Raw genomic sequence first — 16,038 nt, 5'->3', positions numbered from 1 at the left:
TCTACCCCTCAACTGTAGTCTTCTAAGTAAATAAAGTGGTCCTTTAAGAGTCACTTAGATTGCTTGCTATCTTGGAGGAGAGAGGAGGAAGAAAAGGGAAGGAGGGAGAAAAGCATTTAAAATTCAAAATCTTTATTATAATAAAGTGAATATTGACAACTATCTTTACGCATAATTGGAGGGGGAGGGGAAATGGTGGGGTGGGAGCGGGAAGAACCAGTCAAATCTTTTACATGAACACTGTCCATGCCAACATGGTATACTATAAGAAATGGCTATTTTTTTCTAATAATTTACTAAAGAGGATTTGATATTTTCAGCAATACAGTGATTAAAGGCAATTCCAATAGACTTGGGATAGAAAATGCTATCTGTATCCAGGGAGAGAACTATGGAGACTGAATATGGATCAAAGCATAGTGTTTTCATCTTTTTTTGTTTGTTTTTCTCATGGTCTTTTCTCTTTTGCCAAATTGCACAACATGCCAAATATGGAAATATGTTCAAAAGAATTATATATCTATTTAACCTATACCAGATTACTTGTTGTCTTGGGGAAGGAGAGAGTAAAGGGCAGGGAGAAAAATTTGGATCACAAAAATCTTACAAAAATGAATGTGGAAAATTATCTTTACATGTATTTGGAAAAATAAAACACTATTGACATTTTTTTTTAAATAAGCATTTTGATGCTTTAAAAAAAATCACTTTCATTCCCCAATAACAGCCTCTTACCATTAGAATCCTCCATTGTTTAAAAAAAAAAAAAAAACCCAAAATAAACATTTTTTGCCACATTTGGCTCCTATAACCCTCAACCACTCTGCTGAGAAGAGTGAAGTATTCCTCACTGCCAGTGAACTGAGACAATAATTTTAAAGAAATCATGTACATTAGTTACTATTAGAAACCTTTCTGATGTTTAAAAAAACAGTTACAATCGAGTACTCCAAAGTTCATAACAATGACTAGGATCTATTTGGACAGAGCTGTAATACATCTAAGCTTTGAAACTTTGAAGTAGATAAAAGGGAGAACAGAATACTTTGATTCCCCTGGCATGCGGTTTGTGAATGAGCAGTTTTTCTAAGATTGATGCACTGATAAAGTTATAATGGACAACTAAGCGTAATGCTATTCAGAAATTTTAACTATACAATTGCAACCCCAATACTGACTTCTTATAATTATTTCAAGTTGGTAAAGGCCCAAAATGCTGAAATTTTAGTAGTGATTATTCCTATTTTTATTATTCTTGATTGTTCCTGTATGCTTAAAATTGGTGGACAGCTCCACAGAGTCTGAGAAGAAAAGCATTGAATCTTCTACCATAATTGATTTTCACATATTTTCCAGAGACAGATATAACAGAACTCCTTGGGGTGGACATCCTCTAAGAGAGGGAGCCCAAAGATGTCATACAAAGCCCTCACTGGAAGGGACTCCCAGGCTTACAATTCTAATCTCTGCATAGGATCAGGAATTCTGACAGCGGCCTTCAGCCCATGCTGAGCAGAACTGCTTAGAGGGAATTCTGATTTGGGACACTTTCAGAGAAATAAAAAGGCCCAGTGGTGTGCTCTTTTGGCAGCATTGCTGCCAAACAGCATTTAAAACCCTTCACAATCTGGCACAACCCTATCTTGCCAGCCTGGTTACCTATTAATGCCCCTCATGCACATTAGACACATTAGGACAAAATGTCCTTCTGGCTACTTTTCATGCATGAGATTCCTTCTTCCATCCCCTTGCTCAAGTTCACATCTTAGATGCCAAATGAATGGAATGATCTACCTCAATTCTTTCTCTTGAAAATCCCAATTCCTTTCTGAGTTCCTTTCCTTCAAGAGATTTTTCCCAGTTCCCCAACTTAGTAGTTTTCCAGTATTTCACTCACCACTACCAGGTACAGGTAAGGGCAGCAGTGTGCTTGGGAGAAAGTTCCCTAACTAGCGACCTGCCTCCACCTCTGGTGTCCTTTTACTGAGGAGACAGGCTCCCAAGACAATACTGGGTGCTTGGCGACTCGGTGGAGAGGGAAAAAAAGGATTCAGTGACCGCTCCAGTGGTTCTCTGTTTTCCCCACACCTCCTATTAGCCTCTGTTAGCAGGTAGTGATAGAAAGCCACAGGCCTGGCAACCTGCACACCTGCTGCCATCTTAGACTGGTACCTTTCTTCACACTCTTCCCATTCTATTAGGAGGGTAGTTAATTCCCCAGTCCCTAGCTCCCCTTTCTGAATTATAAACTCTTTGGGGGCAGGAACTAGCTGGTTTCTGTCCTTCCTGTCAAACAGACGCATACACACCCCCTTCATAAGAAACACAAGTTGATCTCATTAACACAGAATATGACTTTAGAAAAGCAACAGCTTTGGAGAGTCCCATTTTTCCCAAGGAAAGGAATCAAGGAATTAAAGCCCTCGTTGGAAGGGATTCCAGGGCTTACCATTCTAAACAGTTCTTGCTCACAGATTGTGTATTAATTTCTTATCATAAACATGCAACTAAATACTATTATTTCTGAAATTACAAGGAGTTATGGATTATTGGATTTTCTTCTTAAATATATTGATGTTTTAATATAACTCTTTCTGGACCCTTCTGTACAATTCCTATAGCCAGTTTAGAGTTCCAACTATCCCCATGATGATATATAGGAACAAGAGTCTTAGACGTAGATGCAGAGAACTTGGATCTAAATCCTGCCTGCCATATTCCCTAGTTTTTTGAGACTCAGTTGCCTGCTTTATAAAATGTAAACAGTAATATTTGCACCAAGGGCAGCTAGGTGAGAAAGTGGATAGACTAAAGTCAGGAAGACTGACCTTCAAGACTTCAGATCCGGCTTCATACACTTGGCAGTGGTGTGACCTGTCACTTATTCCTGTCTGCCTCACCTGTAAAATAACAGAAGGAAAAGCCCAACCTCTCCAGTACCCCTACCAAGAGAATCCCAGGGGTCGTGACTGAAAAATGACTTAACAATACTTGCACTGACTAATTACTTCACCAGGTTGTTGTCGAAAGAAGGGTTTTGCCAGCCAAACTTAAATCCTTCCTCAATGTACCTAAGTGGTTGTGATTGTTAGCATTCACAACAGAGGTTTTCTTTGCCCCCTCAAAGCTCTTCCTAACTGTGTGCTTTCTCCAAATCTGTTGGAATTATTCATCTGCAGTGACTTCTCTGGATGACAGTTTGTAGTTTCTATTCAAGGTACAGTCTTCAATTCAATTTGGGAGCAGCCATCAGGAGAATCTATTACAAGGAACAAATAATGACAAGCTGATGGATGAGAGACCTGTTAGTTATCATACATAATAATACTTTACATTTCTAGAATAGGTGATGCTTTTCAAAGATCTTTCACGTACATTATCTCATTAGGCATAACAATCTCGTGAGGCAGGTAGAGTAAATATCATTATTTCCCCCTTTGACACAAGAGAATTGGAAGCTCAAAAGATATAAAAGATCCAAGACTGCACAATTAATGGCAGAGCTAATACTAGAGCAAGCAGATACAAGTTGACAATTGGTGCTTTTCTCTCATTTTTTATATAGAAGAGATATGTCCATCCCCTCCTGCTTTTATTAATTTCTCTGAGCACTGGAATTTTAGATTTTGAATAATAATGTTAATAATAAAAGCCAACATTCACTTAACTCTTAACATACATTAATTCATTTGACTTTCAAAGCAAGCCTGGGAAGTAGGCATCCCAGGTAATACTATCCCCATTTTACAGAGAAGGAAAGTGAAAATCAGAATAGTTCAGAGGCATACAGTGTGTGAATATCAGAAGAATGACTAGGTATCTGTCTTATCCCCCTTTTCCTTCTTCTACAAGATGATGAACACAAATGTAAAATCTTCTTTCTCAATCTGGTGCCATTCTCCTGTAGTTGCTCAGTCATTTTTCAGTCATTTCAGACCCTATTTGGAGGTATTTTGATTTGTTTAGTTTTGTTGTGACAAAAATGCTGGGGTGTTTGCAATTTTCTTCTCCAGCTCATTTTATAGATGAGGAAACAGAAGCCAGCATATTTACCTGTTATATATCACTTGCACAGGGTCATACTGTCAGGCAATGTCCGAGGCCAGATTTAAATTCAGGACGATCAGTGCCCCTGAGTCCAAGTCCAGTGCTCTGTGCGCTATATCACTCAGTCATTCTCCCTTTCCCTCTTTTATTTCCTATTTTTTCTGTCTGTAGCTTCTCTGTCCATATTTGTCCTTGCTTCTTTTTATATCTCCAGCACTCAGTACAGTACCTGGCACATAATGGGTGCTTAATAAATATTTGCAGAATGACTGACTGATAGTGAGAGTTGAAATGATTCATTAGCTTAAAAAACAAGTATTTAAAACAAAGGTGCTTGGATGGACCACTAGCAGTCTATGAAGCCAATGGACTCCTCAGAATAAAGTTTTAAATGTATAAAATGCATAGGATTACAAAGGAAATCAGCTATACTAAAAGTTGTCAATAATTACCTCCCCAAAAAACTTGTACTGTAGTAATATATTTGTTGATGAGTCCAATACCTATAATTCTTAATTGGCTATGAGCATAAATGATATATTGGGATACCAGCAATGACTACAATGTGATATGAAAATAACTCTGATTTCCATAGGTTTATAGTTATACCTACTGACAATACTATTATGGTTTGTTTCTCACATTCCTAATCGAAGGAAATACTAGATTTTAGCTAGAAATTAATGAAATTAAAGATGCATTTTTCCTCCATCCAAGCTCATGGATACCCTTTTAATCTATTCATGGAAAAACCTAGAATTAAGAATCTCTGATCTCCTAGTAAGATCTTTTCTTATTTTCTTTTGAGTGAGCTGTTTAATGCAAACTAACTGGACTAAAGTAAAAGACCAACTTTATCTGTATCAAAATAAATATTTTCTACATTCTAGAACTAACAAATCAAATTCCAGTTGACCAAAGATTTAGGATTTTTTTTTTTTACAATTTGCCACCAGAGGGCAGTACTCAAGGGACAAATGTGCATTTTGCAAGTTTTTAAATTGAATACAAAGTAATGATAGATATGTAAGAAATAATTCTCCACACATTGCTTTTATATAAGTGCCTAATTGTTCTGTATGTGAATATCAGTAATAAATTACAAAACTTTGTTATTGATAGCTTTTGAAAAGGCACAATTTTATTTTTCTTTAAATTAAGATCTATGTGATGGGGATAGAGGGTGGAAAGGAGCCATATCTGTAATTTCATTGGCACAGGGTCTTCCATATGAAGAACACCTTCCACCCATACAGTCAGGTATTTTCTCTGGAGTTTAGAATTCTAGGCAGTCCTCTCTTGCATTGAAATTAAGCCACCTGGCCAGAGAGCCATAACCAAGATGTGTCAGAGAAACAACTTGAATCTAACTCTTCCGGACTCCAAAGCTAACTCCCTGTCCACCAAGGCATATTGCCTCTCAGGGGCAGTTTTATGATTTAAAAATAAAGACAAGAATTTAGCTCTACTTTACTTATCTCTATACTTTGTTAAAGTTATTTTAAATTAAAATTTCATTTTCAGCAACATATTCACATAATTCTAAAAAATTCTAAGCAGCAAAGTCAATCCTTTTTTAAGAATTTAGAGTTCCTTCCTTTGAAAGAGTTTACTTTAAAGTGATACAGAATTGTCTGAGTCCTTAGTATTTAGGCAGGTTGCAGTACAGTGAAGTGTTGGACTTGGGGGTAGGAAAACCCTACTGCCTCACATAACATAACTCACATAACTGTGTGACCCAGTCTCCCTTGGTTTCCTCATTTATAAAATAGGAATAATAGTATCACTTTATTTAAAGTGTTGTCATAAAAAAATTTTTTTTAAAGAAAACGTTTTTTAAATCAAAAAGTCATCTATATAGATGCTAGTTATTATGGTAATGTTAATATGTTTAAAATCATAAGCCAGAATGGATAACTTTCCAGGGAAAGAAAAGCAATGTATTTAATCTCAAATATTACAAAAGATAAATTACTGTTTTGGATGTTGTTAATTGGAACAGCAGGGCACGGATAAAATTACTGTAGGGCAAATGAAAGGGTTTATTTCATCTCCTAAGAAGGGGAAGAGAATAAAGCTTTATTACATACCTATTGCGTGCCAGGCTTAGGACAATCCTGAGGTAAAAGCTGTTGTTATCTCCATTTCAGAGAAACTGAGATAGGCAGACTTGGGCAGGGTCCTATAGCTACTACGTATATGAAGCAGATTTTAACTCTGGTCTTTGTGAGACCTGGCCTGGGATTCTACCCACTAAGCCACCTGAGTAAAGGTAAAATATTCCTAATTCTCCTTCTCAAAGAACAGAGGACCCAACCACTTCTTCCCAGGCCCCTGTAAGGATCGTCTCCTTGTAATAAAATCTTTTATCAAATATTCCTCTAGCTGGTGAAATACAAGGCATTTGGACATAAGAGCTATATTATATGGTTTGGGTTTTGTTTTTTTGAAGCTTATATTCTTACCTATGGTAGAGAACAGAAATACATCATTTGGGTAGTAACTGTAGACACTGGCCCAGGTCTGCGGATTTCTCTTCACCTGTTTCTATCCTGTCTTCATGTCTGCTTTGGATCACAAATTTTTTAAGGTCTTCTCAGCCCCTGGCTTTTTTTTCTTGGAGAATCGACCATCCTATATCTACTACGGTTAAGAACATGTTTGAATACCATAGATTTGAAAAAGAGATCCAGAGGGATTCACAAAATATCAGAGTTGGAAGTGACATCAGAAACTCACCCAGCTTATCAGTACTGGACCAAGAATAACTGGCACAGCATCTCAATGTTGCAGCAGATCACACAGCTTCAAGTTGAAAATTTCTAAAGATGCCCTCTACATTCCAGCTGTTAGGAAGCTTTTCTTGAAATGGAAGCAGCGGTCCCAGTGGAAGGAGCACAGGATCGCAGGTTGGAGGATCAGTTTGCAAATTCCATTCTAATCTTTGTTATCACTGTCTCCATGAGGGAGTGTCACTTCTTTCACCTGGAAGTTCAACTAGCTGATATCCAAGGTCATTTCTATCTCTAAATCCTATAATTTTAAGTGTTGTTCACACTAAAGGAACAGGTAAATACTTCTGTAATGGAGTTAAAAGGAGATGGGGCTAGATTTCTAGGCTGAGTTTATTATGACCATGCTTGGGAACTGCTAATTTGGGGCTGCCATAATGTATTTCTTACGGGAAAAATCCTTAAACTGAGAAATCCTAAGGGACAGGTATTGTCCATAGAATAGGCTTCAGAGTATGACATAAGTGATCACTTCTGGGGAATATGATGTAGAGGATGTATATTTCAGATATGGGTTGGCCTTGAAAAAGGTCACTTATTTAAATGTATTAAATTAACATGTAATATTGAAAAATTAATAAATAACAAAATAACAAAAAATAAAATTTAATTAACATAAAATTAAACTTGTTCTTCTAAACTCATTGATCAGTGTTACACAGATAATTAAAGAAGCAATCTGAAGAAATTGCACTGCTGTTTTTTCCCACAAGAACTTACTCAAAAATAAGAAAATTTCAATAGGAGACGTTCCAGTCACTAAATCCTTTGGAAGATGGTAATAATGTAAAAAACCCAAATTTTCAGAAAGAGAAGCCACATATGTCTAATCAGATGCCCTGAACCTGTTCCTAAGGAGTAAAATACATATAAATTTGAGGGCAGAGCATTTAGAAAATAGATTATTAACCCTTTCTCTGGGCTCAAAGTAAAAATTATTAATCTGGAAAGTCCTCCATGAATTCAAAGTGAAATGTAAGCATCAAGCAATAGCAATGTTCTGGGATGACCAGCTATTAAGGACTTTGCTATTCTCAGCAGTATAACTATCTACAACTACTCTGAAGAACTTATGAAAAATCCTATCCATACCCATAGAAAGAGCTGATTGTGTCTGAATACAGACTGAGGTATTCTGTCTGTCTCTCTTCTTCATTTTTTGTTTTTTTGTTTGTTTGTTTGTTTGTTTTTTGGGGGGGGTTGCCATTAGGATGGGAGATCTGTTTTCTTTCGCATCATGACTTTTATGGAAATGTTTTACATAACTTCATAAATGGTTTCTTAATTAGAGCTAGGGATAAGGGAAAGAACCTGGAACTCAAAAGTTTAAAAAAATGCAAAGTAAAAAGTTTTGCTTACTCTTTTAAAAATGAAAGAAAAATACAGATGTTCCCATAAAACTGTATAAAAAGCTAATTTCTATAAATTAAATTGGATCATATTTTAAACGAGGAAAAATTACTAAAGGTACACAGTGATGTGATTCACTAATGTTTTTCAAGTTCCTATATATAGGATTATCTTTAATTGGGGCACACCTGACTCAAAATGTGATAAATCCAAATGACAATATCTTAGGTGAACCTAATTGGATCTACATACTTACACACCAATCAAATATTTATGCACATAATTTCATGGTATGCAATGTGCTTTCATCACATGGTAAGATGATTATATAGTTAAGATAAAAAAAATTTTAATGACATTTTCATTTAGGGAATACTGAGATTTCCCAGGCCAATCAATTTATTGATTATATATCTTCTCAAATGTATTTTTGTAGTCATAACTGCAAACTGCTTATCCTAGTCTATTTGCCTACATTAGTTACTGGAGGAAATAGAGACTCAAAAGAATAAATATTGATCAAATTTTCCTTGTCTAGGAGACTATTTTCAGACAATGACTAAAGAACATAGAAAATGAACTGTCCAAACAGTTGAGAAGCATTCAATCAAATAATTTCTCAACAAAATTTTCAAAGATATAAAGACATTATTGCTAATAAATAATCCCACTCATTTTGTTCATATCCTACCAACCTCACAACCAACACTAAACTCCATTGCTAACATTATCATTCATTCTTTAATCCTATCTTCACCTCATATTTGTCTTTCCCCATTTGTCCAGGGAGATTGTATTATTTATATGCCATAATATGTTTTGCCAGTTCAGGTTTGCATTTTCCTCCTAGTTTTACCCTAACACAAAAAGTTCAGCCCTTATTTTGTATTTATAGGTTATTTTCTTCTGACTTTAACCTTCATGAGATAGGTACCCAGAAGTAAGACATGGGGATGAACGGGAATATTGAGAAACTTAAATCACGATTCCCAGTAGCTTTCCAGAATGGTAGGACCAAGTTATTTGGTGAGCCTGTCTTTCCCTACTCCCTCTAAACCTATTTAAAACCATTTGTTTTACTTGCAAATTTGAAAGACTATAAGATGAAACTTTAGTCATTTTGTATGTATCAATTTCAGTAATTAGGAATATTCATAGTCACTGATAGTTCATGATTTATTTCTATTGAAACCTTCATATCCTTTAATTAATAGAGAGAGATGGATGGATGAATGGATGAGTAGTTCCTGGTCTTAATAGTTTAGTAAAATAAAAAAAATTCTAAATAGTCTAGCTCTCAGACTCTTAACTAAAATATCTGATATAAAGATTTTTTTCTGAGTTTTTCTTTTCACGTTATACAAGTTTCTAGTTTTATAACTGAAATTACCCATTTTTTTCAATCACTTCAATCCTTTAGCTAAAAATTCTCTCCAATACACTTATGAAAAAAATCTTCCACTTTCCTAATTTTTTAAATGATTGGCTTTTAATAACTTAAAGCTTGTTATAATATGTGGTACAACATGTGATATAAACTCACTTTCTGCCAAACTGCTTTCCAGTATTCCAATAAGTTCTTATCAAATAGGGAGTCCTTCCTTAGATGGTTTATGTTCCCAGGGTTATCAAACACTGGACTCCTGAGTTTCTGATTCCTTCTTCTGCTAGTTTGTTTCACTTGTCTGCAAGGCTTCAACCTTACCTCACTTCCTCAATTCATAATCTGTACATCTCTGCGTCTATACCAGTAAATGCCTGTAAAGGAAGCCTATCAAAATGATCAGTTATTACAAGTTAATCTTACCAACCCTTTCTTTGCACAGTTACTACTTTAGCAGTCTAGCCTATCTTTTATTTTTTCCTAGATGATTCTCTAAATAATCACACCCTCCAAACTTAGTCTGAATCTCTTTTCATGATACCTTGAATGCCTTCTCCCTAACCATTCATTCAGCAAACATCTATCAGATGTTTACTGATGTCTATACTTAACGTGTAGAGCACTATGATAGGTGTTGGAGGAACTGAAAAAGTTTAAACATGTATTTCTGCTCTTTATTTCTCTTTTAATTATTTAAATGGTTCCAGAAATTCCATTTCTAATAAATGAATGACTCAATCAAAAGCATAGAAGTGATATTATCCCTAAGACCTACATACAAACAATACTTTATTCCATTACTAGGCTATCAAACTTAAGATTCCTCTTTCTATAGTTATCCCCTCCATGTTGCAACCTTTCTTATCATAGTTTCAATAAATTGCAGGTAGGCATAAAAAATTAAATGGGAATTTTGGAGGGATTTTGCAACAGTTACAGACATGTGAAGGCCAGCAGATAATACAGAAATAGTTTAAAAGCTAAGAAATGAATAAAATGAATATCTATTATACACCCCATAAAAGAAAAGAATAAATTCAGACTTCTTCACTGGTACCAAGGGAGGGACAAAAAGTTTTTTTTTCCAGATCGCAAGGATGCCATGTCCCCATAACATGGAAGGGATGACCGGACAACTTAGACACATCATTTACTTATTAGATCGACATCTGTTTAATAGTCTCAAATAACTTTCTCTCTTAACTTCTGATTTTTTTTCAAGTATTTTACGGATATTTTTCATGACTCTAACTCCTCAGGAAACTTCCCGTATCTCATCAGATCCCTGACCTGTAACAAATAGTTAAACAAAAAACAACTTGTTGGCTGTATCTGACAACACAAGCTTCATTTTGGGTCAAGGATCCACAACCACCTTGCACAGAGATGGGAGACATGTCTTACTATCAGCACTCTTACATCACAACTGGTCCCACTGGAGTTCTTAGATTAACTTTTTAGAGAACAAGCACCAATTTAATCTAACTTTGTAGAGTGTCTTACCCAGAACTGGAAATAACTGAAAAGAAATAAAAGAAACTGCATTAGAGAGCATCTACTAACCAGTGCCAGCAATATCGCCAAACTTTTAGAAGTATACACTTCTATGTGGCAAATTCATGGTGATTTCTGACTTTATGCTATGTTTTTATGGTACCAGTAATAAGTCATCATTGAATGCTTTAACATCTGCCATACCATCAGATACCAAAAAAGTATGAGGGAGAACCACCTGTTGAAAGATGGCAATTTAAACAATTTGTGATTTAACTTTTTTTTTCATTTTCACCATGAAATAGACCACAAAGTCATAGTACTTCCAATATTTGTAATGGGCTGGATGAATGTTGATGTGGCTTTTATTCATCTCACTTATTCGAACTAATAAGTCAATTAAGTTTAAAGAAAGTCAAATTCTAAACAGTAAAATGTTCTTTTACAACATATTTTTAAGCCTGCTCTAAATCCAGGGAGAAATTTCATTGCACAATTTGATTTTTTACATCAATAAAATCTTAGCTGTGACGATATAGACAAAAGAAAAACAATTTGATTTGTGTTGAAATAAATATTAGACATACAAAGCACACAATGTAAGAATGGGTCACAATAAATTACAAGTGAAGACATTATTTTGCTCAATCACAAAAGAAAGCCCTTGATACTTCCAATTTTACACCATCAAATTTATCATTCTTGCTGATTTAAGCAGAACACAAAACAAATATGGATCCCAGTGCTTACTTTCTCAGGTACCAGCATGGATAATTTACTACAGTGATCCAATTTGGAAATCAGTAGGGACCAGTAAATCGCTGCATAAAAGAAAGAGCGAATGAGGTCCTTTTTTTCCTTAGTGTCAGCAGGCTGTGATTATTATGTTTATTAGATTTTCTTGAAAGGGCTTCACATTTTCTCAAATATGCAGGAGAACTATATTTCCCCTCTGAGTCCCACATTAGCATTTGTGTGCCTCAGTCCTTGAATACAGAGGAATGATGAATTTTTCAATTTATTTTAGAAATTTATACAGTCTGGATGGCACAGGTCTAAAGAATAGAACTCCCTAACCTATATTGAGTTATTAAAAATGGATCCAAGACAAGTTCCTTAGAAATTTACTGACTTACTTTTTATGCGAATCTTTTGAGCTTCAAATATACAGCAACAGGAATAATAATGTATTTATGTACCTAGCAATTCTTTTCGGCTCTATTTCTAATTCTAATTTTCTTTAAGGCCTGATTACATTCTTTGCACTAATATCATACACAAGGGTCATTCTTCCAAGATTTTTAGCCTGTGTGTGTTTCATCTTACAAAACTACTATTATGCAAAAATTCATCTCAGAAAGGAATTAACTTCTAAGTCAAACGACAAATGACTAATGAAGTCTTTCAATTAAATGCCAAGAAAAAGTGTCCTTATTAAAAAAAAAAAAAAAGCAAGCATAAGTAAAGGAGAAAAAGTTGACAATTCCTTTCTCCCTTCAAATCTAGAAAAGGCAAAAAAAATATATAATATATACACATACACAATGCACGCACATGCACGTGCATACACACACACACATATACACACATACACGAATTTAGCATTGGAAGAAGGGAAAAGGAACACCTGAGTTCATTTTTTCAGAAACATGACTCCAGCCAAAGAAGCCTAAGAAGCACTGAGTTACTCATTTACTTCTTTCTTACCCTTCTTCTAAAGTTCAAAAAACTTCTGGATAAAAAAATAAAGTTAAAAAAAAAAACTTTTGCCTTTATCCACTGTGAATGAAATCAACTTAGTCACTTCAGTGAAGTTTAAACTCTCCTTTCTCACTACAGGAAAAAATATACTTTAGAACTAAACTCATATTCAAAAACTGTATCCTTCCCCAACAATTTGACTTAAGTCCTAAAGAGACAGTAACCTGGACAACAAATACTTGTACGATTTTCATCACCACTGAGCATCTCATTTCCTACCGTACAGCCCTAGGTCTGAGTTAGTAAGGGCTAATTTCAAATCTGCCTTCAGACACTTAATAATTATATGACCCTGAGCAAGTAATTCATTTAGCACTTACCTCCAAGGGTTATTGTGAGGATTAAATGGAATATTTGCAAAAAGCACTTTGCATGATAACCTGGTAAACACTAGGCACTCTATAACTGATTTTTTCCCTTCCCTGCCCCAATGGACAACAAATACTTGCATTATCTTCAAGGTTGTGGTGAGGAAATAGTCTTGTAAACCATGTGGCATTCTTTGAGTTATTATTATGTCCTCTCAACTTTCAAGAAGCTCTTATTTCCAGATGAATTTTTGCAGGTTATAGAAGAAATCCATTTCTAGAAATCATACTAGCCAGAACAAGCAATATGCAATATGATGTAACAGAAAGCATGAAGACCTAGATTTAAGTCTGGCTCCAAACTTAATAGTTATATGACCAAAGCAATTTACTTTATTTGTCTGTTTTATTATCTGGCAAATGGCAATGAAATGTCTAACCCACCTAATCTCAGAGGGTTGTGATATTTGTGCAGGGCTTTGCAAATCTTAAAATGATACATTACAAAGTTAAAAAAAAAAAAGTTCATACAGGGTTTTGAGTAAACTAGTTATAAAAAGTTCTCAAATTGATACTTTCAGTATTTTCTTCCTATGTGCCATATTTGCATTAGGATAACAAAAACAAATGGTTTCTATGCTACATCCAACTGGGGACAAACAAAAACTAAGCAGTATATAAAACATATTACAAAGTACAATTTAAAGTAATTTCTGGTCCGGAAAGGGAACTGACAATTTGATGGGCTTTGCTGAATCTTGAAGGAAGCTGGGGATTTTATATGGCAGTGTTGAGACCACATTAAAAGCACAGACGTCCTCCTGTGCTAAAGCTCTGTACAGAGATGGTGTGGCATTAAGTCTTACACAGGGAGTTAGCCAACAGGCCATTTTGGATGGAATGACTTGTGAATGAGGAATTATAACGTACAATAAGCCCAGAAAAGTGAGGCAGGAGACAATTTCTACTTAATCCTAGAGTCACACAGGATCACAGTAGAAGCAGTTTTATGATTCAAATTTAGGTAATTTGGTCACTTACAATGAAGGTAAAATAGACATATAAAGATAATTGGACGATTCAATTATCTTCTCAGTTGATTCATCTTTCGTTTTAGGTTGTAGATTGTAGCTAATCTTTTTAAACGTCATTATAACATGCCCTCACAGTAACATAAAAGCATTCACTGCACTTCGGGCCTTCGTTTTGCATGTTATTCAGGCAGCACCTCCAGTGTGACATTAACTAACCCTCTAAATCCGGATTCAAAGACATCTAATTAACTGGCTAAGGAAAGGGTGCCACCTACTGAATTATAAAGATTACTGTTTATAGTACTTTTTCCTTTGAGATTTCCCCTATAAATATTTATCACAGCCATTCTAAATTAGGTTGGAAGATTTCATATTAGGAAAGCCTGAGGTACAGGCCAGTAGTTCCAATTAACTTAGCAGAACCAATTCCTTGATATCAATAGTTTGGATTCCCAGCTCAAAACTAAAAATTCTATAAAAAACTCATTTCTGTGAGCTGAAACTCTACTCATTTCCCAGTTTCTACTTCTTCCATTTCGAGTTCATTTTTGCCATTATTTCTATTCTTTGTACATTTAGTTCAATTCTTTCATCTCAAGTCCTCTGCAAGGATTTTAGGTGGTTCCCTTTGCTTGTCTGTATAAGTTATAAGTCAATAAATAAGCATTTATTATTTACATGCCAGGAACTCTGACCTTCACATATTAACGGGGGAAACAATAGTTAAATAATCATATATATCTAACATATATAGATTTGATGGATGGTAACATGAGTAAAGCAGAATGAAAGATAAAAAGAAAGCCAGGGAAACAAAGAGGGAGTGGGGAAAAGAGGGAGCTTTCCAGGCATGAGGCAAGGACACAGAGAGTCACGGGCGACTAGGCCAGAGCAATCGGATCTTGGAAGAGTCAGCTTGGAAAAGAGTGAGACAGGAAAGGCAGGCAGGGTCCATCTTGTGAAGAGGTTTAGGAGATCTTCCACTTTACATTTTGCTCGAGTGACATCATTGGAGTTTCCTGAGAGGGGTCAACTCTGCATGTAAGCAGTAGAGGGCGAGGTGAGACGGGCCTGCTGCAGTAGCTGAGGGGAGCTTGGGGGCTGTTAGTGGAGACAGAGCTCTCGTGAAGGTGGAAATGACAAGACTCGGGTAGAGTCCATCATGTTGGAAGTGAGAGCAAATGAGGAGCCGCAGGTGGCCAACCAGGGTCCCACTATGACAGCAGTGTCTCAAGAGCACCTCCTCCTCTCTAGTTCACTGGGTGTTAGTATGTGAAAGCCTAAAGCAGTGACTCTTTGAATAAAGAGGAAGGAAAGGCACCTAATTTTATTTTTTCAAGAAGGAAGACCTATAGATAGCAAATTCTATCATAAATCTGATTCTCAGAATCTCTAAGTTCAAACTGAATTTAAGAAACTTTTTTTTTTTTACTACGATTAAACATAATTAAAATGTGTAGGTAATTTTAGACAAACTAACAAAACTAGCCTGCCTTACCATGATATTTTCAAATGTCAGCATAGTTTCAGTTCTCTGACCCCATCCAAGGGGAGTGTCTCTCCTAAGGAGAAGGATGGTGCTATGACAGAATTTACTGTATAAGGTATGGCACATGGTTTAGACTCTGAAGACAGAGTTATAGTAAACATTAAAGAAACAGAAGATCAGAAAAGGAAGAGGCAGTTATTCTCAATACTTTCAATTTGTTAAGAAATTGTTTGAGTAAGTTCAACTATCTAGTAGCAAATACCAGTTTTATCTTGAAATATCTATTTCTCTTGCAGTATAACCTAAATTAATGGTGCTAAATTTCCATTATATAATCCTATGGTTTTTTTAATCAGCTGTCACACTTAATACATTTGTT

This window comes from Sarcophilus harrisii, chromosome 6 (assembly GCF_902635505.1).
Source record: "Sarcophilus harrisii chromosome 6, mSarHar1.11, whole genome shotgun sequence".
NCBI classification, from domain to species: Eukaryota; Metazoa; Chordata; class Mammalia; order Dasyuromorphia; family Dasyuridae; genus Sarcophilus; species Sarcophilus harrisii.
The sequence above is the reverse complement of the archived record's forward strand: the minus strand, read 5'-3'. Positions refer to the sequence as shown.